The sequence below is a fragment of the Sorex fumeus genome, unplaced genomic scaffold (genome assembly GCF_029834395.1).
Source record: "Sorex fumeus unplaced genomic scaffold, SorFum_2.1 ptg000008l, whole genome shotgun sequence".
NCBI classification, from domain to species: domain Eukaryota; kingdom Metazoa; phylum Chordata; class Mammalia; order Eulipotyphla; family Soricidae; genus Sorex; species Sorex fumeus.
In genome coordinates, this window is record NW_026606065.1 from 77,436,364 (window position 1) to 77,462,526 (window position 26,163).

The following is a 26,163-nucleotide window of genomic DNA, read 5'->3' on the forward strand; positions in this document are numbered from 1 at the left end:
CCTGCTATTTTCCAACCTGCAATGTGAAGCTTTTCTTTCTTTTTCTTTTTCGTGAGTGAAGAAATCCAGGTAGCTGAGAGATCCTGGATGTAAAGCCCCCAAGGAGAAATGGCAGCTCTGGAGGATATACATGAAGTGTGAGCCACTGGAACTCCAACCTAATTGCCTTCCCAGCACAGACTCTCAGGCCTCAGGCTTGGCTCTGACACCTGTCACCACTGTTGAGTAGACTCAAGGGATTTTGCATGCTCAACAAAGGCACGAGGGCCCTACCTATTACTCTCATGCCTTAGGCCCCTTTACATAAGTCCCCTTATCCATAATATTGTAAACTTATTCACCTCTGAGGCAGAATAGGAATGCAGGCTTGCCCATGGAATTGGAAAAAATAAAAGGAGTAATGTTATTTAGGAGTCCAATTTGTTGAGGGTTAAATGAATGGCTGGTTTTAACTCTGTGTGTATGAGAGAGAAAGAGAGAGAAAGAACAAGAGAGCAAGAGAGAGACAGGCAGACAGAGAGACCGAGGGAGACAGAAACAGAGAAAAAGAGAGAGAGACATAAAGAGAGAAAATCAGTGCTCAGATTTAGAATTTAATTTGAGACCAATCTATAGGTCTGTCAACTCTACTTTTGAGAAATAGGTATACTTGAAAAATACCTAATATGGTTATTGTGAGCACAAAATAAAATAGAATCTAAATGACACTGCATGTAGCACTTTTACAATTCTGGAACTTGGGTTTTCCTTCAGAAAACTGAAAGCTCCCGTCTCTCCGCCCATATGCTCCCACACAACTACGGAGAGCTGAGCTGGACAGCGCTGTCACCTTTGGACAGTTACCTGCTCATGATAGTCCTCTCCATTCCTCATCCTCAAACATCAAGCCCCAGGATGCACTTGAAGAGTTGTTCCTGCTCCCTCAGATTTCTCCTTGCACCTCTTTCACTATAATTATAAAGTCATCAAACAAAGGCCCGGAACTGTTAATGACTCCTTTAAAGAGAAAAACACCCTTGTTTACTCTTGTCTCTATTGAACTCTGGACGATCCTGTCTGGATGTGTGTGTGTGTGTGTGTGTGTGTGTGTGTGTGTGTGTGTGTGTGTGTGTGTGTGTGTGTGTGTGTGACTTACACCTGGCTCTGCACTCAGGAACTTCTCCTAGCAGCACTTAGAGACCATATTGGTTGGACGGATTGAACCCATGTGACCACATACGAGCTCCTTACCCATTGTCATATCATACCAGTCCCCTATCTGGTCCCCTATCCGGTCCCCTATCTGGCTTTGATGGGAACAATCTTAAGTGCTGATGTCCCGCTTCCCCTGCTTGGAGAAGTGTGGAAAGATCCTAAAGCATCCATGATTCTGAACACGAGGGTTTTTTTTCTTTTTTTACTTACGTGAAGTGGGAAGAAGAAAGACAATGAGTCAAGAAGTGAGTCTACTGGTCTACTGCCTTCCTTTTTACCCACCTTGGTCACCCCCAAGGAAGTGCCTGGAGGGGCAGAACTGATTAAATCTGCTACAAGCACCTATGTAACATCAATGCTGCATTCTTTCAGTTCCTCTACGCAGTTGTCAGAAGGGAACCAAGCCCCACTTGATCTACATAGCACAGGGATGAGTCCCCACCACCCAAAACCTCAGGGACCCCTGGAGCTTAGGCTGGAGTGAGGAATTTTCTCTTTGAAGGAAAGGAAAGATAGTTTTTGACTCCATACAGGCTTCTAGCTTCGTCATCTGCCCTCACAGAAAAGAATTTTATGAAAGGGATAAATAGTGAAGATAGATTTATTTGGGAAATGTTACTAAAGAGAAAGAGGGAAGAACATATCCAGAGGAATATGATATTTTCCAGAGGGGAGAGAGTCACTGTCACTGTCCTCCCATTGTTCATCAATTTTCTCGAGTGGGCCCAGTAACATCTCTATTGTGACTAATTGTTACTGTGTTTTGGCATATCAAATTCGTCACGGGTAGCTTGCCAGGCTCTGCCGAGCGGGCAAGATACTCTCGGTACCTTGCTGGGCTCTCCGAGAGGGGCGGAGCAATCGAACTCGGGTCGACCAAGTTGGCTGCATGCAAGGAAAACACCCTACCCGCTGTGCTATCGCTCCAGCCCAGGGGGTAGAGAGTACACATCCCAAATTTACAACTTGAGATGGAAGTGACCTCAATATGGGGAATGCACCAAGAGTATCTATACATCCTAAATAGATATGTGGGTGAATCTCCAGGATGAAAAAGTCACATCTCTGTAGTATTTTTTTTTTCAAATTTCTTCCAAGAGTCTATTACTAGAGTGTTGACAAGGGTAAGAGTTTTCAATTGATGATGTTCTTTAATATTCTTATCCCAGCCTTTGTCCCTGCAGAAGCCTATCCTCTTAGAAGGTCGAAGCATGACACTTCTGCATCTCTGGTCTTCTCAGTGGATTCCTGTATTTCAAAGGCCTCCATACCTATGGATTTCTTTAGCTTGTAGATGCACCTGTCTGCCTACAACATTTTTATTTGCCTTTGTGTTCTCTCTAACTTTTCATCAAACTACCTTTTGCTCTTGGTCTCCTTAACACTGCCTTTTTGGATTATTCCATTATCCCTTAATAATTCCACCTGACAAACTCTTGACCTATAGAACACAAAGCTTTATATTTATATTAAGCAAACCCTTCTTTCATGGCCTAAGTTGCCTTATGGGGGCTGAGATTTTAAATGTACATTTGCACAGTACCTCATGCCTCACAGAATCGCATGCTTGGTTCAAGTCTCTACTATGCCATGTTGAAATTTTAATGGCTTTTAATTCTAAATGCACGTTTCCCTTAGCATAAAGGCTTACATGTTACATAGCTAGTTTCATTCATGTTTCCATTCAGGAAGTTCTTTTGTGGGGGCCACACCCAGCAAAAGTAATTTAGGAGTTACTCCTGGCTCTGCACTCAGAAATTATGCCTGACAGTGCTTGAAGGACTATATGAGAAGCCAGGGATCAAACCCATGTTGACCACATTCAAGGCAAGTGCCTTACCTGCTCTTCTATCTCTCTGGCCCCAGTCATTCAAGAATTTTTAATGGTTCCTGATTTTATCTGTACCTCCAATTCTTCCTTTGTGCCATGGCATGTAAAAAAATGATAAGGATTGCTAGTTGCAGTGGGCTATTTGGAACTCCCAGATCTTGTCATTCATCCTGGACCAAAGGTCATGGAAAGCTATGACCATTTTGTATCCCACAAAGATGCTGAGTGCCCCTGTTATGGAAGCCCTGGTCTTTAGGAGAAAAGGCAAATGGATCACCATAGGGCTCATCCAGATGTATTTCAAAAACCACAACCCACAGTCAGGCTGAGTTTTAAGAATTTATGGTGTTCCCCCACCTCCAGGCCCTCCTTAGATTGACTCCTCTCTCTGGAAATAATCCTCTTGCTAGGAATGATCACTCCTAGTCCATGCTACCTAAATCCCATTTTATCAGACCAACTCAAGTCCATCTTCCACAAAACTTGTTCTGTTCCTATCCTCCCAGATGTTTCTTCATTCACATAACAAATGTTTATGTGATTAATTGGTACCAGGCACCAAGCAGCATTGGAGATAAAATTGTAAACATACTCATTCTCCTCTGCTTATAAAGTTTACTGTAAGGAAAACAAGGGAAGAGACCACTTTGTGGCCCTCTGATAAGAGGGATGTCAAAAATAAGGAAAACATGCATTCATTTCCCTAGACTGCTATACAGCCTGAGATTATTACAAACTTGGTGATTCACCACAACAGAAATGGATTTTATCCGAGTTCTAGAAAATAGAAGTCTGAAATTAAGATGTATCCAGAGCCTTACTTCCTCTGAAGGAAATAATCCTTCCTGGTCTCTTAAATCTGTGTCGGCTTTAGCATTTTGTAGCTTGTAGTTGCACCACACACCAATCTCTGTCTTCTTCACATTGTCCTTTCCTCTTCTCTCTATATCTCATAAATATCTGTGTCTCAATAAGATTCCAGTACAAAAATAAAATTTAGTGCAATATATTTTATTGCAGAGAGGAAAACTTATTTGTGTAAAGAAGAATAGACATTATATTGTTTTAAATGATTTGAACTTTCTATTTACGTAGGTTGAATTATTTATCACAGATTGATTTTTATTGATTTGTTTTTTGATAATTCAATTTTCCATTCCATTAACTTTTGCTGTATCAAGTAATGTGAAATCAATTTGTTATATGCCTGTCAGGAGGAGCAGGCTAGGGGTAGGAGGGAACCTGGGGATATTGGTGGAATAAAGGGCCCACTGGTGATGATATTTGGTTTTGGGATATTGTATGCCTAGGAAAACTCTATTATGATATCTATTATAAATCATGCCACCTTATTAAAAATAAATCAATAAAATGTTAATGAAAAACAAGTTAAATAAAGACATGTCATTATATTTGGGTCCACCTGAATAATCCACTGTACAGTATTGTATCAAGATTCCCAATTACACATATAAAGACTCATTTTCTAGTTGAGGTAACATTCACAGGTTTTAAATGAGGTTGTGTACATATGAATTCAACCTGCTTCAAAGGATATATAAGAGAGGCAGCTCTCCCTGAGTCAGGAAATTGGGTGAAGTCTCCTTGGGAAGAGAATAACATTTAAACTGAATAAGCAAGAAAAAAAACAGGGGAAATATATAGGGTTGTGGTGATGAAAGTGTTTCTGCAAAAAACATGTGAAAAGATTTCAGTACAAAGTAAGTTGATGGCTTACTGCAGCTAAAAGGATATTTGCAAAATGATGAAGAAAGGAGACATAACTGGAGGTGTATAGGGGCAGATAAAATGAGCCCTCTACCTGGAAAAAGTAAATTGGATTTGTGTAGTAGGAGACATTGAAGAACTTTAAGCAATGAAAGGACAGTATGAAATTTCGGGGACAATGCCAATGACTGCAAGATGAAATATAGTTCATGGGAACCCAGGATAAACCAAGATGACTGACTAGGAAACGTTTACATAAGTTGGGCACCAGAAAAGTACAGAAGAGAAAGTTGTGGCAATTTGGGAGACAAACAACGAAACTGGTGACTTCTGGGGTTACAGGTCAGAAGCGAAGATTCTTCCCAAACTGACTCCTATTTTAGAGCATATTATCAATGGTTCGTGTTAAGGACTGAGAAGAGGTATACCTTGATGAGCATTGAACGGTTGAGTTTGAAATGCCATGAGAAAGTCAATTGGAGACTATTAATAGGTATTTGAATTTAGAGAGCTTAGGCACAAGAGTTCTGTCCTGGGCTAGAAGTAAGGACTTGAGAACCATCAGCATATGGACTGCATGTGAAATCAAGGAGTAAGTTATAAAAATGCATGGAGTGAAAGGGTGAAAAGAGAACTCTCTAGCACACCAACACTAAACTCCATGGGCAGAGAACAAGGACCTGTATTTTGCAAATGGCAGACTCCTGGGCCATGACAGCCAACAATTTAACTGTGTGTTTTATTTTTAACTACACAATTTTAAAGTTGTTATCAATTGCTCATTCTATGACATTCATTTTCTATTTTGAGAGCAACTCAAGGACAATATTACTCTCTATTATGCTTTTTTGTTACTATTTTATATATCCAGGAATCCAGGCGGGATACAAAGAGGTGGATGTGGGGGTTGGGAATAGCCACTGAGCAGATGGCTGAGTATTAACTGTCAGAGGATGAGATAGAAAACAGGAAGATGCATTTCCTCTCTCCTATGATCCTTCACCCAAATGATCAGCAAGTACCACCATCAACTATTCATACTGAAAATCCTATTTCTCTTAGATAATAATTAAGTTTCTCTAAATTATGGAGTGTCTTTGTTTTGGCTCAAGATGTTTCCTTCCGCCAGTCTTAGATTCCCTTCCAACGAATTAAATTCTACATAACAGTACTGCCCAATAGAACTTTCTGCAGTGATGGAAGTATCACCTATCTGTGTTGTATGATATATCAGCTATTCAATAAAGGTGACTTTGAGCATGGGAATTGGTTTGTGCAACTAAGGAACTGTATCTCTTTAAGTGAATTTAATTGCAGTTAATATTTTAATATCCCCATGTAACTAGTGTCTACCATATTGAACCGAAGAGCTATATAATCCTAAAACCAAAGTTCCTTTCTCAAGAAATATTCCCTAAATCCTTCTCCCAGATAATAATGTCGGGATTTCTTCCCAACTGAGTGCTATCTGGAAATCTGTACTTTCAAATGAAAGAGAACAATGATTTTGAGTAATTTTCATGTGTTTGCTAGTTCAATGTGTCTCTCGCCTATAGAACAAGCTCTAGGAGACAGGGACTAAGTCTACATTATTTACTATATAGTCCCGGAATCTGTCAGAGTGTATAGAACTGCCATGCTATAATCAAATAATCCACTAAAATATGATATTAGGTTATACACCAAATATGTGAACATAAAATAATTGACTCCAGGTTATAACCATAGACTAAATCAGTGTTTTCAGCTGGAGGTTGCATGATCCCTTGTGGGCTCTCAGGAGAAAATTGAGAAATTGGTGACCAAAGCGCAAAATTAGGGGGTTAATCAGTAGGACAGCGAGGCGCAGGGAGGGAAGGTTGAAAGTAGGAAGCTTGAAAGTAGGAGTGATGGTACAAAGAAGATTGAGAAATACTGGAATGGATCATTCAAATCATGTAAGAGATCATTCCGGGAGGTTAAAAGCACTTATCAATTGAGACTGGGATCATTTTGGAGATAAAAATTTAAGATGCTTGAATTTAGTATATTGTGCTGTTTTAGATTTTTTGTTTATATTCTCAAGATATTTTATCAAGTAAAATCCTGAAGCTCTTCTAATACATGATGGTACACTATGTCTCTTTTCTTCTGCAACATGCAGTTAAGAGACAAAATGTTCACACATGTCATTAACATTTTGCATTTGGGGCCAGACAATAGTACTGAGGGTAAGACATTTGCCTTGCAGGCAGCTGACCCAGATTTGATCTCTGGTATCACATATGGTCCCCTGAACCCTATCAGGAGTAATTCCTGAATGCAAAGCTCTGAGTATCACTGTGTGTGCCCTCCCCCAAAAAATAACTAGAACATTTTTCATTCACATCCATTCTAGAATGTGACATCCTTTTCAGCTGCTTGAAGTTACTCTAAATTTTTAATTTATCACAGTGCACCTGTCTCTCCTCCCAACGTTGGTGTTTATTTAACATATCCCCAAGGCTCCCAATTTAGTTAATTTTTTGTTTGTTTTTGGGATCTCACTCATCGATGTTCAAGGGTTACTCCTGGCTCTTCACTCAGGAATTACTCCTGGCAGTGCTGGGGGACCGTACGGGATACCACGGATTGAACCTGGGTCAGCCACGTGCAAGGCGAACGACCTACCTGCTGTGCTATCGCTCTAGACCCTTAGTTAATTTTTTTAAAAAATGTTTTAGAGTGACTATGTCAGGGACTCTGGAACATCCCCTCCCAAAAAGAAAAAAAAGAAAAAAAAACTCTTCCTGGATACAGAAAGGTATGATTCAGCACTTTGGGGAAGATATATAACCTCTTCATTGTTAGGTAGTTTCTGCTTCAGATGGAACTTGAGCCAGCTCAAAGGATCAGGCGTCCATGGAACATCTGGGGATTCTCTAGCACACACTTATCTTCCCTTATTTATTTCTAGATTCCTCACAGTAATGTTGCTTCCACCTTCTTCTAACAAATAAATGAAATCTGGCTTGTTCAATGAGCCCAGCTGAATCTAATTCCTGCACCCTGGGCAGGCATCGGGCCAGGGCCCTTTGCCCAAGTTTCATTACAAATCCAGGAAGGCCAGTGTTCTAAAGGCAGTCTGTGTCAGTGCCAACATAAACAGGCTGAGGCCTAGTTGTCAGTCCAACTGGGGTGAGGCGGAGCAGTGAGCCAGTATGGGAAGTGGAATGAATCTGAAATTGGGAAGCTAGAGAGAAGGGATGTGAAAAGATATGGTTGGATTGCAAACCATAATGCCCTAAAGGAGAAAGGGGGGTTGAGGGAAAGAGAGGGAGGGAGAGAGAGAGACAGGAGAGAGAGAGGGAGAAATAGAGGGGGGGGGAGAGAGAGAGAGAGAGAGAGAGAAGAAAAGCACCTCCATAGAGGCAGTCAGAGGTGAGGGTGAAGGTGTGGGGGTCATGGGAGGGAACCTTGGGACACTGGTTCTAGGAAATGTACACTGGTGGAGGGATGGGTGTTGGAATAACTGTATGACTAAAATCTAATCATGAATCATGAACAATTTTGTAATGGTCTATCCCCTAAAAGAAAGAGACAGAGACAGAGATGGTTGGAGGAAGCTAATAGCACTGAATACCTGCTACCATTTTGTCATATTCCTGGGGCTTAAGTATAACAAAGACAAGAGCTGAGGAGGTGACCCCAGTGGGTGCATTGGATTTCAAATAGGGATAATAACATTAATCTTCACTTCAAAACCATCTTATCCAACACACTGAGCAAGATCTACATCAAATTAGATGAGTGCCAACCAATGGACAGCTACCCCTATGTATGCCTCAAGGTCCTATCTCTGGCAGAAATCTGAGGTGGCTACGACCAGCTTCCCAGCAGATAAAGTAGCAGCATGACCATCAGTACCAGCCTCCCTTTGTCTTCTCTGGTCTTCATGAATGGCAGTCCATTCATTGCTAAAATGGCCACTGCCCTACACTCTTCCACTTCATGGCAAAGTCAGTTGCAAATGAAGATCCCATTTCTCCCTGCAGGTTGTGTCATGCTGATTTCTTGGTGTTTCTTCATAATCATAAAAGCAACTCACAGATAGGCATGAAAAGTTTCATATTGGATAATCCAGAAGTATCTAATTTACTGCTAACTGGAGATAAGGGATTATTTCTCAAAGGTCTTGGTAGCAGATGAGGCATATCCCAGGAAAGATCAAGGCCAACCAAAAGAAACAGCAAGTGAGGTAAGTGATGGAATCAGAAGCTTCCGATTGGCTGGAGCTGAGAGGCAAGTGAGCCTTTGAAGTCAGTGCACATAACACTGAAAGCTCTGAGAATGCTCTTGGCCTCAGGATTCTGTCATTGTGCATATTCATAGAATAATTCTGCTCAGTGAACTGGGCCCAGCAGCCCAGATGTCCATTCCCAGCCCACTGGCTAGATTGACTCTGTTCATTTTCACCTAAAAAGTACAAAACTAAATAAAAGGAGAAAAGAAAACAGAAAAAAAAACCCACATTGATTTAACTAATTCTCAAATCTCAGGTCATTGAATGATTTAAGCAACCTGGGAGGCTTTAGCTGTGCCAAACCAATAAATGGCTGAGTGTTAGGAATGGCCCCTCTATTAACAACCAGCATCATGCCAGGTATTGTTATAAACTGTTTCACCTAATCCTGTCTCCAAAATCTGTCTCTTTCCCCTCATCCTCCCAAGCAATGGTTCTCATTAAGCCCTCATGATTTCTGGCTTTAACTTTTATAAAAATATTTGATAGATTCTCTGCCTTAGACACACCAAAACCTGAATGAACTTGCAATGCAGAAATCTGAACAAGTAGAATGAACTCACAACATATGTTTGTAGAATGCAATATATGGTTGTAGCACGAACTTTGCAAGTAAAATGAACTTTGCAAGTAGAATGAACCTGTAATATAGAATGAACTTGCAGTATAGAAATCTGATCTGATAAATGTTGAAACCTGATCAAGTCTTAAAGACTGTCCCCGATATCCTTAGAGTACATTGGCTTTCTTAGTCTTGGGCTTGGGCTGGAGCGATAGCACAGCGGGTGGGGTGTTTCCCTTGCAAGCAGCCAACATGGCCAACCAGAGTTCGATTCCTCCACCCCTCTCAGAGAACATGGCAAGCTACCCAGAGTATCTCGCCCCCACAGCAAAGCCTGGCAAGCTACCTGTGACGTATTCGATATGCCAAATACAGTAACAACAAGTCTCATGATGGAGACATTACTGGGCCCGCTGGAGCAAGTCGATGAACAACGGGAGGACAGTGACAGATGGTGACAGTCTTGGGCTTTAGGGCTGCTCCAATCTACCTCTCTGTGGCAATCCCTTGCATCAATCAAAGTAGGAATTTATCCTTATACTTCCTGATGCTTTTCAAAGGAAAACCCCTCCCTAAGATTTCCTGTAAGCTCTGTCTTATTTTCTGTTTATCTCCAGCATCTTTCTTTTCTCCTTGAACTCTTTCTCTATTATTTTCATCACAGCCAGTCTTTCTCGCCCACGGTTGGTGGAGTGATTACAGTTTGTACCTCCTTACCATACTAACTGTACTCCCTGGTAACCATTTTTGTTTTCAGATGACGGGATTTTCTCATCCAAGAGAATGAGAAATGACTCTTTGAGAGGAGAAGATTGGAAAAAATACACTTACTCCTTATTATGAAGCACATATCTCATCTCTTTCAGAAATATATAGGTAATATTCCATAGTGATAAAACTTCATGGGATGGAGGAATACTAGAAAAAATGTATATAAGAAGGCTCCCTAAAGACCAATAATGGATAAAAAAGAGATATAAAATAATACTGAGTTGTTCATGCATCTTTCTCACCAAGAAATCTGTGAAATGTTTGTGAGTCCTCAGAGTCAATAGAAGAACTGACACAGAGTTTGGAGTAAATGTTGATTATCAAAAGCTGAGTTCAACATGGGCCTGAGTGAATCCCCCAATCACAGGAGAGTGTCTTTCCACTGTGGGAAGATAATAAATAAGGTGCTAAGGAAATGTCCCCTCTACAAACTCCAGAGTTAGTAAGTGCTAAAGTAAAAAAGTTTTCAATTCAAGATCTATGATTCCAAATCCAAAGCTTCCTCACTTCGCTTCAGCACAATTGATAGGATTCATACCAAAAAATAGGAGAAGTTTTTCTTCAGTTTGCCTCCAGCATTCAAAAATGTTCCACTTGAAAATATCCTAAGCCAAGTTGAATGCTCTAGAGCAATTTTGGAGAATCAAACCTGTAACTGTGTAGATTCCAACAAAGATGATTCAGCACCAACTGGGTTTTCGTGGGAATAAGAGCCTTCTGCCCCATTCACATGAAGAAAATTCAAGGCACTACCAGGTGCATCCAAAACCACCCACTTAGCTTGTAACCCTGAGCTGTGCAGTTAATCCACTGTATTGAACTGAGCAGATCAGAGCTACTTTGCCCTCAGGAGGTGGGGGTGATGGAATAAGAAAAGAATACACACAATTATAAAGCAAGATTCAACAAGATCACAGTTATGAGAGAGACTTAGGAAATTCTAAGCCAGGAGAGGAAAGTAAAGGAAAGCTTGTTTGTAAAATTATTTTATGAGTAAATTTGTAAAAGGAGTAGAAGTTGAGTGGCTAAAAGAGTATTTAGTTCTCTCCAAGGTCAAGATGATATTAGATTTATGAGATTGTTTTTCCAAACTTCTTTTATTTTCCACTACTGAGCTTATGAACGGAGTAAGAAACAGTGAGTAAAAAAAAAATCTCTGCTAAAATACAATTCCTAGTATGTCACCTTTTGCTTTTAAGCACAAAAAACTACATACATGTAGAAAAATGCGCTAATGATAAGTGGACACCTCAGTAAATTTGTACAAAGAAAACAAACCCTAAGTAGCTGAAAACATAAAACATTACTGCATCCTTAAAGTCCTCCTAGTTACCATAGATTAGTTAAGCCTAATTTTGAACTTCGAGGAAACAATTAAAATATATAAGCTTTGTGCCTGGCTCTTTTGCTCACTAATGCATCCATGAGGTTCATCTAGATGATTATATTTAGCAATAGTTCTCTGATTCCCATTGATAAATTTTATTGTATGGTTATACATTTATTTACCCATTCTTATGTAAATTAATAATTGTATTGTTTCTGCTTTTTGTCATTATTCAGAACATTTATATAGTGCTTACATGAATTTTGGTGAGCATATGTAATCATATAGACATCTAAAAGGAAATACTAGCTCATATGGCATACACATGTTTTTGTTTAGTGAATTGCTACTAAAGAGGTTCAAAAAGTATTGTATCAGCTGTATACAAACACTAACAACAATGTGCAAGAGTTGATATTCCAAATCCTCTCCACAATGCACATTATAGTCTTTTTATTTTAGACATTCTGGGGGCTATTTATTAAAGTGAGGATTTTGATGTCCTTTTTTATAATTAATGAAGTGAGGTATTATTCAATGTTTATTAGCCATTTTGATTTCCTCTTTGGAAACTGCCTTTTCAAGCATTTTCTACATTTTTTTTCTGTTGTGATATCTTTCATTTTCACTTGTGAGAACTCTTTGCATATTTTGATTGCAAGTTTTCGTGTGAGATATATAATTTGCTGATATTTTCTACTTTTTTTAACTCTTTCTGTTTTGAGAGGCAGTTCTCATTTTGAATATCACCTAAATTACTGATTTTTAGAATCTTTGCCTCTTTCATTCTCATGCAGCCTTCCTTCTGTTTTATAATATTGAGTCTTTTCATCCATGAGTAGGATTAAACTTTTATTTGGTTATTTATCTCAGAAATGTTCTACAAATTTCCATGTAAAGATTTTGTGCATCTTCAATGGAATACTATGCAGCTGTTAGGAAAGATGAAGTCATGAAATTTGCCTATAAGTGGATGGACATGTAAAGCATCATACTAAGTGAAATGAGTCAGAAAGATAGGGACAGACTTAGAATGACTGCACTAGTTTGTGGAATATAGAATAACATAATAATGAGACTAACATCAAAGGACAATGGAGACAAGGGCCAGGAAGAGTGCTCCTTGGCTGGAAACCTGCCTCATGAGCTGGGGGAGAAGGCAACTGAAATAGAGAAGAGATCACTAGGTCAACGATGGTTGGAGAAATCTCTCAAAATGGGAGATCTGTGCTGAAAGTAGACTAAGGATCAAACATGATGACCTCTCAGTATCTGTATTGCAAACCATAATGCCGAAAAGTAGAAAGAGAGTAAGAAGGAAAGTGCCTGCCATAGATGTAGGGGGAGAGGTGAGCGGGGTGTATGTGAAGGGAGGGATACTGGGGATATTGGTGATGGAAAATGTACACTGAGGATGTTTGAGCATTGTATGACTGAAACTCTAACATGAAAGCTTTGTAACTGTATTCATGATGACTCAAAAAAAATTTTTTTAAAGCTCAAAAAAAAAAAAGATTTTGTGCATCTTTTGTTAGATTTACATTCAACTAAGCAAATTCCAATCGTTTTTCCTTTTAAATTGCAACAGGTTTAAAAAGAAAATCTAAAATATGTGCCTTGACTTTAATGCTTCAGTACAATCACGAGACTCAATTGTAGAAGAATAAAAGCCTACATATTAGTATGGTAGGCATTGTTTTGTGTAGGTAACGGAAAAAGAAAGTAAGGTGGACTGACTTTGTTGACGGGGATAATCTGACGATTTGAGATGCGCTTGAGAAATGAATAACATTTGTAGAGCTGAAGTAAAGGAAGTGTTCCAAGGAGAAGAACTGGTGTCTCAAAGTTAGAATGAACATGGTAGATTTAGGGTCTAATAGAACGGTGACTAACAAAAGTATCTTTGTCCTGACTCCTGAATAGCAGTAATAAAGTGAATTCTGTGCTGAGAAGCCTCTAACTAAAGAAATAAAATTTCTGAGCACATTTTAGTGATAAAGCTTCATGGGGCTGGAGAGATAGCATAGCGGGTAGGGCGTTTGCCTTGCACGCGGCTGACCCAGGTTTGATTCCCAGCATCCCATATGGTCCCCTGAGCATTGCCAGGAGTAATTCCTGAGTGCAGATTCAGGAGTAACCCCTGCACATCATCAGGTGTGACCCAAAAAGAAAAAAAAAAAAGCCTGATGCACGCCCCTAGCAGGTAATTCAGTAAGCATTTACCCTTGCTGAACAGTAACTGGCATTCATATGATTGTCTTTTATTAAGAACTTCCAAATTAATTCTGTTAATTTTGAAATATATAGCACTGTAGCACAGTAGCACTGTTCTCTCGTTCATCAATTTGCTCCAGCAGGCACCAGTAAGGACCCTATTGTGAGACTTGTTGTTACTGTTTTGGGCATATTGAATACAAACAGGGAGCTTATCAGGCTCTGCCTTGAGGGCAGGATACTCTCGGTGGCTTCCAGGCTCTCCGTGAGGGACTGAGGGACGGAGGAATCAAACCCAGGAGAGTCACATGCAAGGCAAACACCCTACCTGCTGTGCTATCGCTCCAGCCCTTTGCAATATATACACATATAAAATCATTCTCCTTGATACCTGAATTTAATATAAAGTTACAGATCAATTATACCTCAATTTGCAAATAATTTTCAAATAAGACTAATACAAAAACAAGTGGAGAAAAAGATACAAGTATCACAAAAGATACTGAAGATTTGCAGGGGTAAAATGACCAGCGAAACACAGAGTCAAAAAGATTCTATGGACTAGTGTCATAACTATTTAATAAAAAAATTTTTTTGTTTGTGTTTGGGGTCACACCAGCTATGCTCAAGGCTTACCTCTGACTCTGAATTCAGAGAGGTGTTCAGAGGACCATATGGGGTGCTGGGGAATGAACCTGGGTTGGCTGTGAGCAACGCAAGTGTCTTACCCACTATATTATCTTTCGGACACCTCGAGTCATAAAATTTTAAATGCCTGATTCTGTTAATGATTGGAGCAATGATTACAGAGATATTTCTTCCCTCCATTGAGTTAGAATTTTTACCAATAGGTTGGCGATGAAGTTCACCAATTACCTTATAATATTTTAATACAAATGGTAGGTAACCTGATAATGAACAATATGTAGTTCAAAAAAAATACAAAAGGAACTGCCTAACAGGAGCTCCCATATTCTCACATTTGAATCATGCTGTTTTTTGAAGAGGACCTCTAACTAAGAAATAAGCTACCAATTATAGAATTTGTAATTCAGAGAGACTTTCTTGGTAACTCAGAATTTATAGCCCAGACAATAGTTTTAATCCAGAATCTATCAGAAAGTACTTCTCAGAAGGTTTTATATAGCTATAAAACCAAGTAGTTTTACTCAACTCTCAAATCCAGGAGCACAGCTGGATTTCCTAGACAACATGGGGTTGAAAGAGAGTGCTTAAATCTGAGGTCACTGATTGGGTTTCTGATGTCCTATTTTCATCCGAGCAGAGGCAAAACTAAGCCAGCAAGCACAGGTCAGCTTTGGAATACATGTGAAGGCCTCAGGCCTCTTGGGAGCTACTGCAATCAGCAAGACATGAAGTACTTAGCCAGCACTGAGTTCAAATGATAAGATTTCTAATGGGACACGAGTTTGCATTTTGCCAGGATTTATTCTAATTTGGGAATTCAATTGAAAACTTCTGAACATCATGTTCCATTTGGCTCTGGCAAAACACAGCTCTGCATTTTTTGTGTGTTTATTTTATCCTTCAAGATCAGAGCATAATTTACTTGTAGCTAGATTTTGTGTTTAGCACAAGTCTCTATTTAGATAGAAAAACAAACTGATAATCTTTTTTTATATGTCCTTTTGGGGGAAAAGATATACAAAATGGTGAAATTTTCCAGTAGAAAAACATGCATACCCAATATAGAAATTTTTGACAAAGAGGAGCAGCCAGAGGAGAAATATTTTATAAAACATAAATTACTATTAGTCCTCAATCTTGACACTGAACTATAGAGACTAGATCCAAAAAATTTTTAGGACTCCCCTACATTTAGGCAGAAAACGACCTTCCCCCAATGAAATATCTTACCATATTTAAAGAAATACTTTGAGGAAATACATTTTAATTTCCCTTAAACTGTTTAACACTTTTAAAAAATAGACTTTTATCATTATCCATCTTGATCTTATCTTTACTGTCAATGAACATTTTAGTTTTTATTATTATAAAAAATGCTCCTAAAGAAAAAGTGAGTCCCACAATAAGACAAAAATTAAGAAGAAACAAGAATGAGGTTATAGTAATCAGAACTCTTTCAGAAGTTCAATATGAAATATTTCTCCTCTCTCTCTCTCTCTATATATATATATATACATATATATATATATGATGTATTAGCTTCTGTACCAAAAGCCTCCTTAACCTTCTACTAGAAAGGTGTCTGATTGGCTCAGTTCAATCATGTCCCCAAGTCTGGATCACTTCCTGTGACTGGACCTGCGTCTCATGTTGAGACAACTTGTGGTCATTGAGTGATCATTGAAAGAAGATTTACTTCCATGAGAAAAGAGGGAGTTTACATCATCATTTTGGGAATATCAAATTTGGATAAAACAAAAATTGTTTTCACAAACCCGTATATTTTGGCCATAAGGATTTTGAAAAAACAAACATTTCTTTTTGTTTTGTCATGTTTCATTTGGTTTTCTTGGGCCACGATCAGGTATACTCAGGACTTGTTCTTGGCCCTGTACTAAGGGATCACTCTTGGGACCATATGAGGTATTAGGAATTCAACCTGGTTTCACTTATTCTCTCTCTCTCTCTCTCTCTCTCTCTCTCTCTCTCTCTCTCTCTCATCTCTCTCTCCCATAACTATATAATATCAACTTCACTAAATAATATTGATGTGGGGGCTGGAGCAATAGCACAGTGGATAAAGCATTTGCCCTGCACGCAGCCAACCCAGGTTCAACTCCCAGCATCCCATATGTTCCCCTGCCAGGGGTAATTCCTGAGTGCAGAGCCAGGAGTAATCCCTGTGCATCACCGGGTGTGAACCAAAAAGCAAAAAAAAAAAAAAAAAAAGCAAAAATATTGATGTGGCATATTGTTATTATTAACATATCAAAGTGCAAAATCCCTCCAGTACTCTTCATAGGACCCTTCCTGACCATTCCCAGCCACCCCTTCCATTTAGCAATCTCTTGTCTATTTCTGCTAGAATATATATGACAAAATAGGGATTATATATACCATATAAATACTATTTATGAATGCATTATTTTCTAAAGAAAGACAAGGATGGAAGAAAAAGGGTTGTCACAGCCTTCAATGGCACATCAGCACTGATTACACTGACACCTTTACTTTTCCAGAACTCACAAATACTTCCTCTGTGGACACTGTGGCATCTTAGGATATCAAAAAGAGAGTGTAGGGGCTGGAGTGATAGCACGGCGGGTAGGGCGTTTGCTTTGCACATGGTCTGACCTAGGTTCGATTCCCAGCATCCCAAGTGGTCCCCTGAGCACGGCCAAGAGTAATTCCTGAGTGCATGAACCAGGAGTAACCCCTGTGCATCGCTGGGTGTGACCCAAAAAGAAAAAAAAAAAGACAGTGTAGTACAAAGACTCAGAGTGTGAATTTTGGATTCTAATGGACTCAAATGCAAATTCTATCAGTGTCAATTATTAGATATTTGAGCAAGTTACTAACCTTTATGTCATAATGGTATAAATAATATCATTCACCTAGTTGCTTATTTGAGGAATAAGCAAATTAATAGAAATAAATTAATAGACGGTCACTAAGGATTTACTTAAGCTATTGCTATTTTTGTTACAATCATTGCTATTATTATTAATAAAGTGTCCAGGAATGTCAAAGGAGGAAAGGACTAGGATGGAATCAAGCCGTTTTATTTCCTTCCATTATATTTTAGGGAAGAAAAGCATCTTGAAATACCTCATTAATACTCCCATCCTTTACCTTCTCTCTGTTTAAAATCTCCCTTTTCCATCTTCCATAATTCCTCTTATTTACTGAGGCATGAAACACGAAAATACCTGGGTAAAAAGAACAAGATAATGGTGCTCTTGATACTTGTTTTAACCTTTCCAAAGAAGAACTCACAGATCATTGAAGTACAAGAAATAACAGTCATAGAAATTGTTTGGGCTATAAACAACAAATTTTAACTCTTTGGGAGACTTATCATAAAGCCTTGACCAACTTCTGCACAGTTGACAACATATGTTTATTTTATTATAAAGTGAGAAATTGAGGTACTCTAGGAAAATTTGGAGTTTTCAAGATTTTTTTAAAAATTTCCCACCAACTCTATTATATCATAATTTTTTTTTTTAAAGTAAAGGCCCTCCCATTGATCATCGATTTGCTCGCGCGGGCCCAGTAACGTCTCCATTGGAGACTTTGTTGTTACTGTGTCTGGCATATCTGCCGTGCGGGCGAGATACTCTCGGTAGCTTGCTGGGCTCTCCGAGAGGGGCGGAGGAATCGAACTTGGGTCGGCCATGTTGGCTGCATGCAAGGCAAACGCCCTACCGCTGTGCTATCGAAGTTTGCAATAGAGATTCCTAAGGAAAGGGTAGGAGGTGGTTTAGCATGAACTGGTTCTGCCACTTCAATTGCAGCTGTCAAAGATCCCCATAGCCTGTATATTTCAGACATCAAAAAGATTTAAACACAGGAAAATAGGTTACCATTCAAATTTGATTTCCATGCCCTATTGAAGGTCTATGGTAGCAGTCACTCAGTTCAAAGTCTTACGTTTTAAGGGAAATGTTTCATAAATTTTTCTCTTCAATATAAAAGGCAGTTTGAGTAACGCCTTATATTTATATAAAACTGGTTTTTGGAAAGTGCTACAAATATCGTTCTCCTACCCAAATTCCTAGTGGAAGCAACACTTTCCATCACCACTTTTATAGATTAATATATAGTCTGTCAGAATCTTGATGGAAGCCAGAAACTGGATTTTCTTTGGATTTAAAATATAATAGTATTAGGTTTCCTTTCTATTAGAAAAACAGTTCTACATAAATTGAGCTTTCATGCATAGTGCTAAAAGTAATTGCCATGAAAAAGAATTCAGTTAAAATACCTTGCTTTTCAATGCTATAAAATCATTTTCCTATTTTCTTCTAAACTTTATTTAGTCATAACTTATGTGAAACGTCCTACTTATATCCAAGTTACTGATTCAGAGTCACAGCGTGGGCGACTCTCGGAAAAGCTTATGAGGGTCTTGGATCATGAAGTTACGGCCTTCAATGTTCAGAAGTTGCCTACCACGTCTAGCCTTACATTCTTTAAGGTGACAACCATACCAAGCCTCAGAGAAGCCAAATGGTTTATGTGTAGTCACTCCTCTAGGTGTTGAAGGGACAAGAGAGTTGTGGTTCTTAGGGGCTTCTTTAAGGGTTTAGTATTTGTTTTCACCTTTAACCATGGGGCTGAACTAGTCAGAGCAATGGCTGCTATAACAATTCAATCTCTAACTGTATATCAGTGACTTAACACAGCAAATCTTTCCGTATCACTGTGTAACTGTATGCCAGTGTTTTTCTGGTCAGTGGATGATGGCTGTCCTCTTGGCCACACAGTGGGAGCCCTTGCCTCTTTCACTCTGTGGTTATATCATCCCCTAATGTAGAAGTTCTCAATCAGGCATGATTACATTCCCTGCACCAGAGGTTATTTGGCAATATTGAGAGATTTTTTTTTTATTATCACTTTAAGAGTTTTACATTTAGTGCTTAGAGACCATCATCATTGCTAAGCATCCTACAAAGCACAGGACAAATTTTGCTACAAAGATTTTTTTTTTTTACCCAAGAAGTCGGGAATAGCAAACTTAGGATACAGCTTATGGGACCTCCATTATTTTCATCCATCCATTGAAACAGGGAAGAGTAGGAATCAATAAAATATGAGCACTTTGTAAATGTCTTGCCCTAGATGCAAGGTTTCCCCCTAATTCAAGAAGGGTAGAGAAATAAATCCTAATGGTCAGCTGTATCTATCTCCAACCCAAGAGCAACAATTGTGGTAAACAACTGGTCAACTTATCAGAGGTGACAATGGCAGGGTTTTAACTGATCTCCTTGAGTTCTAGAACTTATCTCTAGTGTCCTACTTAATATATATTGTCAATAAAGCCTAATCAAATAGAATTTTTTTATTTTCTGCATTGTATTTCTACTTTGTTTTATTTTTAAATTGAATCAGCGGGTAGAGCATTTGCCTTGCACACGGCAGACCTGGCCGATGCAGGTTCGATTCCTTCACCCCTCTCAGAGAGCGAGCCCAGCAAGCTACCAAGAATATCTCGCCTGCACAGCAAAGCTTGGCAAGCTACCTGTGACGTATTCAATATGCCAAACACAGCAACAAGTGTCATAATGGAAACATTACTAGGCCCTCTCGAGCAAATCAGTGAACAATAGGAGGAGAGTGACAGTGACACTACAAGATATATTTACAAAATTGTTCATATTGGATTCCAGTCATACAATTTTCCAACACCCATCCCTTCACCACACATTTTCCACTACCAACTCTCTCTCTCTCTCTCTCTCTCTCTCTCTCTGTCTCTCTGACATTATGGTTTGCAATATAAGCAATGAAAGATTATCATGTATATCCCTTCACCTACTTTCAGCACTCAGCTCTTGTCTAGGGTGATAATTTCCACTATCATTATCATAATGGTCCTTTATTCATATAGAACTTTTGATATTTTTTTGTTTTTTGTTTTTGCTTTCTAAATAAAAGTTTATTACCATAATAAACTTTTTATTATTATAAACCACTTATATTCATATATGGCTTATCATATAGAAACATTTACTGTGTATCTTAATAAAAATATCAATCTCTAACTTGGATAAATTTTTTTTTTGCTTTTTGGGTCACACCTGGCAATGCACAGGGGTTACTCCTGGCTCTGCACTCAGGAGTTACTCCTGGTAGTGCTCAGGGAACCATATGGGATGCTGAGAATCGAACCCGGGTCGGATGCATGCAAGGCAAACGCCCTACCCACTGTGCTATCTCTCCAGCCCCCAACTTGGATAAATTAGAGGGCAATCTTTAGTCCTTGTCTTGCTGAGACTTGCTACATCTGGGAAATTAACTTCAGAAAACATAACCTCATTGTAAACGATGAAAATATGATAAGATTCTTTTGTCCCTTTCAAGTACACTTGGCAACCGTGCTAGCAAGTAAACATATCTCTGTAACAATTTGGATTGCTATAGGGGTAGAACTTTTGATTTTTCTACCCAAACACTCTCTCCTTTTTATCTTATCAAATGACAATACAATCCTCCATCCCACTTTTCTACACACCCTCTTCCAACATTCAAGTCTTCCTAGCTCTACTTCCAGTATGCAGGTATTACTGTGGGCCCAATCTCTAGCTTAACTACTGCAATCTCCTTCTTAATGACTTTTCTACTACCTTATTTTTTTATCTTGGACATGCTCCGCAGTGACTAAAGTGATTTTTTTTAAAAATGTGAAGCTGTTGTTTTCTGCGCATCTGGGATAGTAGCTAGTTCTCTGGGTTTCCTTAGAGAATCCCCAGTGAGGCTCATGGTAGACATATTTGCTTTGCTTTGTTGTTTCTCTGGGGTCTGCAGATCCTTCCTTTTATGGTCTACCAGCTCTGGTTCAGTAATTATTACATTCACTGCAGTCACCTTCTCCATACCCTTCTAGATAGCTATAATGATGTTAATAAAATACAGACTTATTTTCTCTAAATGATGAAGCTCATCTGTCCAAATTCTTGCCAGAGATCACAAAATCCCATCATCCTCTGCCTCATCTTCCTCGATCCTATCTCCTGTCATTTTTCCACTCATCACTCAACTCCATGAACCCTGGCTTGGTCTCTGTCTCACAAATGTGCCAGCTTCTATTGATGCTGGACCTTTGAGTTAGATGGGTCCTTTGCCTTGGAAACACTCCTGCCTAGATGCCTGCAGACCTGCCTCTTCTCGCTATTCCAGCTCCAAGTGGTATCTTCTCAAAAGTGAGTGAGCTCTTCAGACAAGAGAGAAACTGCAGGGAGTATGCACGTGATCAACACCAGCTCAATCTTCAACACCACGTATGGTTTCCTAAACACCTCCAGGTGTGATTCCGAGTACAGAGCCAGGAGTGAGCCCTGAGCATGGGTGGGTGTGACCCAACCCCCCAGTCCAAAGTGAGTGCCCTCCTGGATGTGCTAGTAAGACACATTCCATCTCTGGAAATTCATATCCCCTCCCTGCTTAACTTTCCCTAGAATGCTATATCACCACCTGAAACTTATTTTGATTAGTCATTTGCTCAAGCAGCTTTTGTACACACAAACACACACACACACACAATAAAATAAGTTCTATGACTATGTCTGGGCTGGAGTGATAGCACACAGCACAGCGGGTAGGGCGTTTGCCTTGCATGCAGCCAACATGGCCGACCCAAGTTCTATTCCTCCGCCCCTCTTGGAGAGCCCAGCAAGCTACTGAGAGTATCTCGCCTGCATGGCAAAGCCTGGCAAGCTACCCGTGACATATTCGATATGCCAAACACAGTAACAAGTGTCACAGTGGAGATGTTACTGGGCCCGCTCGAGCAAATCGATGAACAACAGGAGGACAATGACAGTGACAGTGATGACTTTGTCTGTCTTGTTCACCTGTATATCCCAGTTCTTGAAGAGTACCTGCCTGGAGGAGCTAGAGTCAAAAACACACAATAATATACAATACCAAATCAGGGGACTCACCAGGGAAATTCAGGGCTTAGAAGTCCCAGAAATGGAGGCTCTTGCTACTACTTTGTGGTGGTGGTCAACAGGATCATAGGAAGTCTCACAAATCACACTCCCTTTCCTGGAAACCTTTTTTTTTTATCCTGAAGAGAAGCTCATCACAGAGGCTCCTCACAGAGGCCCAGATAACACCAACGGGAAAGCCCTCAGAGTTAGCAGGAGACTCTCCCTCCAGGAGTAGCACACCCTCAGTGGGGGTCACTTCACAAACCTTAAGTGCCCCAGAGGCCACCGATCTGCCTCCTGCAGGTTCCATGGCTGGAGAAAGTAATAGGCTTAAAAAGGAAAATTTCATGCACACTGGTGCTTAGGTCTGGGGTGCTTAGGACTAGTGTTTGTAAGAACAAGATAAGCCTTGCCCTGCTCCATCCAAGGCAAGGTTGTAGAAATTTCAGACAGTTGAAAGCAAAAAGAAAAGAAAAGAAAAAAAGCGGAGTGAAATTCTGGTTCCAGTCTTCTTGGTCCTCCCCACTTCCTATTTAAATTTTATTCTCTTTTACTTTGGCACATTCAGAAAACATCCTCTTGCTTTAAGTAGCAACCAAAATTACTCAGTGCTTTCAAAAAATGTCATGATCTAAAGCCGAGATCCCTAGCCCAAGTCATTTCTGGAGGGTTCCTGTGGCTTAACATACATTCATGTTTGGTGGCAACTTTGCCTGTGATGGCTACTTTTTCATAGTCCTTTACATATTAATTTTTCCAGTCCTCCCACTAATAACTTTATTGAGAACTGAACTGGGCTTTAAAGTAGATTCAAATATGACTATGAAAATTTAAAGAAGCTGATCTGAGTCATCTGTAATATATAGGAAACAAAGCCAAATGATTGGAAATCCTTCAGCTTTGACTATAGAACTGAAGTTACCAAGCGGTAGGAGGAGAGGTATGGTGGCCTAGAAGTAACATAAGGAGAGTAGTGATTGGTCTTTGGCACTCTGGTGATGATGGAGCAGCAGTAACTTTGTACATCAAAGCCATAAACATACGAAATTCTAGCTTGATGTTATTATAACCATGTAACCTGCGCTACAATACAAGTTTTACTTTAAGTTAATGAATACAATACGCAGGATATGGATACAACCAAAAGGGTCAACTCTAATGAATGGATCCAAAAGTTGTGGTATATATGCACAATGGAATACTATGCTATAAGAGAAGATGAAATTATGCTGTTTGTTCCAAGTTAGGTAGAACTAGAAGGTATCATGTTAAATGAAATAATTCAGAGAAAAAGGGACAAATACTGAATTATTTAATTCCTCAGTGGTACAACTAGTGGTACAACTTCACAAGTATTTATCCATTTATCTGGAATTGGACATTTAGGTTGGCAAATGTAAAATATTTTCACAGTCAGTTAAGATGGTCTTGTTTTGCTCTGACTTTCCCTTCCTCACACTTCCTCTTCATGCAGGGTTGCTTTGAAGTGACTGAAGCACTGGGGAAATTCTGCTGAGGAATTTCTGTGGACTGGAGATGCATTTGGTTTAGTTTGATGGGCTATATTTACACAGCTCACAGCCACCTCTGTATTTGAGCTAAATAGTTACTTTGTCACTAGGATTTGATGCAAGGTATGCTTCCAGAAATACTCCTAGAGCCCACTGGCTGATTTATCTGGGATGAAGTTCCCCAACCAGATGTCTTGTGGATATAAATGCTGCGCCTCATAAATTCATGGCCTCATAAATGTTAAATTAATGAATAATATAGTACCACTAAGATTGTGGATTAGGGAGGTGGAAGCGGGTCTGTAGGAATTCTTCCAGTTAGCAAACGTGTAAGACCATAGCAGAGATTTACAGATTTATGCACCTCTAGTTAAGAAGTTAAGTCCTCTCTGTGTCTTTAGAGCATAAACATATAATATTTCTATAAAGAACAAGTATATTCTTGTGGGAGTCACATCTTAATCATCCCAACTTTATTTTTTAATTCAAAAGGGGCCTTGGGGAAGGTTCAGTGGCACAAAGGGCCTGCCTTGCACAGTCTCAAGTGTGATCCCCACTGGTGCCCACATACATTAAGCAATGTCAGTGACTCTACCATTTGCTAGATCTCTACCATGACACAGTGTGTAACTTCTTGTGTGTTATAGCCACGCACGTGTGTAACTGCTATGCTGAGTTCACCTGGCTGCACTGCACCAAACGGTGTAACCCCAGTGAGCTCTGAGATGCAAAAATGTTCCATTCCATCACCTTGATCAAGAGTTTGATGTCCAGAATTTTTCTTCCCCAGACCAGTCAGCATAGCCCACAGCATATTAAGAAGGAAAACCTCTCTGCATGCCAACTGTCTAGAGACCCGAGATAGGGCGTGTGTCTCCTGGTCATAGTCTGCTGGACTGGTGACTACAGCCTGCCCAGAGTGCTCAGGATGCAAATGGTAGCATCCCTGGCCCCAGTCCTGGTCCCTACCAGGGCCACTACTGCCATTCTGCCATTGACACTGGAGCCCAGGAGGCTCAGCATTACCAGCAGGTCAATCTGAACATGCTGGGCAAGTGCATAAGCAGCCTGATGATGCCTTTAGGCTTCCTAATACCCCCAAATCGTTGCTATGCCTTCGGTCAGGTTCCAACAACTCAGAGCCAAAAGTTAGGTATGTGGGAACTACACCCACAAACCACCTCCAGCTCAGTGATATAAGCTCATTTATCGGCTTTCTTTAACGACCCATAAATAAATCTCGAAAGAGTTCAAAAGCTGCAGTTAATCTCAGAGCTGTGCAAGTATGAATAGACGGGGGGAAGATATGTGTGTGAGGGGAGAAACTAGTGTAGGGTCCACCCAGAGCCCCCAGCAGTCACTTGCTCCCACATACACAACACATATATAATCACCACCCCAATGCAGGTCAGACTCCACTGTCTCAGGACTGACCTCAACAAGATATTGATCTCCTGAAAATTCAGGTTTGTGGGTCTTGTGACTGAAATCTCCAGGCTCTGGGTTGGGATGGGCTACCTTCCCCACTTCCGTATATTTCTGGAAGTCCCAGAAGACATGTCCATACCCCAGAGCCACCACCCAGTTAAAAATGGCTACTCCATGGACTGGAGCAATAGCACAGTGGGTAGGATTGTTTGCCTTGCACGCAGCAAATCCAGGTTCAATTCCCAGCATCCCATATGGTCCCCTGAGCACCGCCAGGGGTAATTCCTGAGTGCATAACCAGGAGTAACCACTGTGCATTGCCAGGTATGACCCAAAAAACAAAACACAACAACAACAAAAAAAACTACTCCAGCTGTACCTACCCCATATAAACACTGACCACTACTCTGAACAAACATGCTGACCTCTTAGTATCTGTATTGCAAACCATAATGCACAAAAGGAGAGAGAGAGAAAAAAAAAATAAAGAAGACAGGTGCCTATCATAGAGACAGGTGGGGGGTAGGGGTGGTAGGAAGGTGGTCGGAGAGAAATTGAGAACACTGGTGGTGGAAAATGTATGCTGGTGGAGGGATGAGTGTTATGAATGTTGGAACATTGTATGACTGAAACCCAATCATGACTAGCTTTGTGATGGTCTATCTTATGGTGATTTCATTTTTTTAAAAAAAGAGTGTGACCTCCTGGTGAACACTGTGTGGACACTAAAGTGTGTCACTGTGGCTGAGAA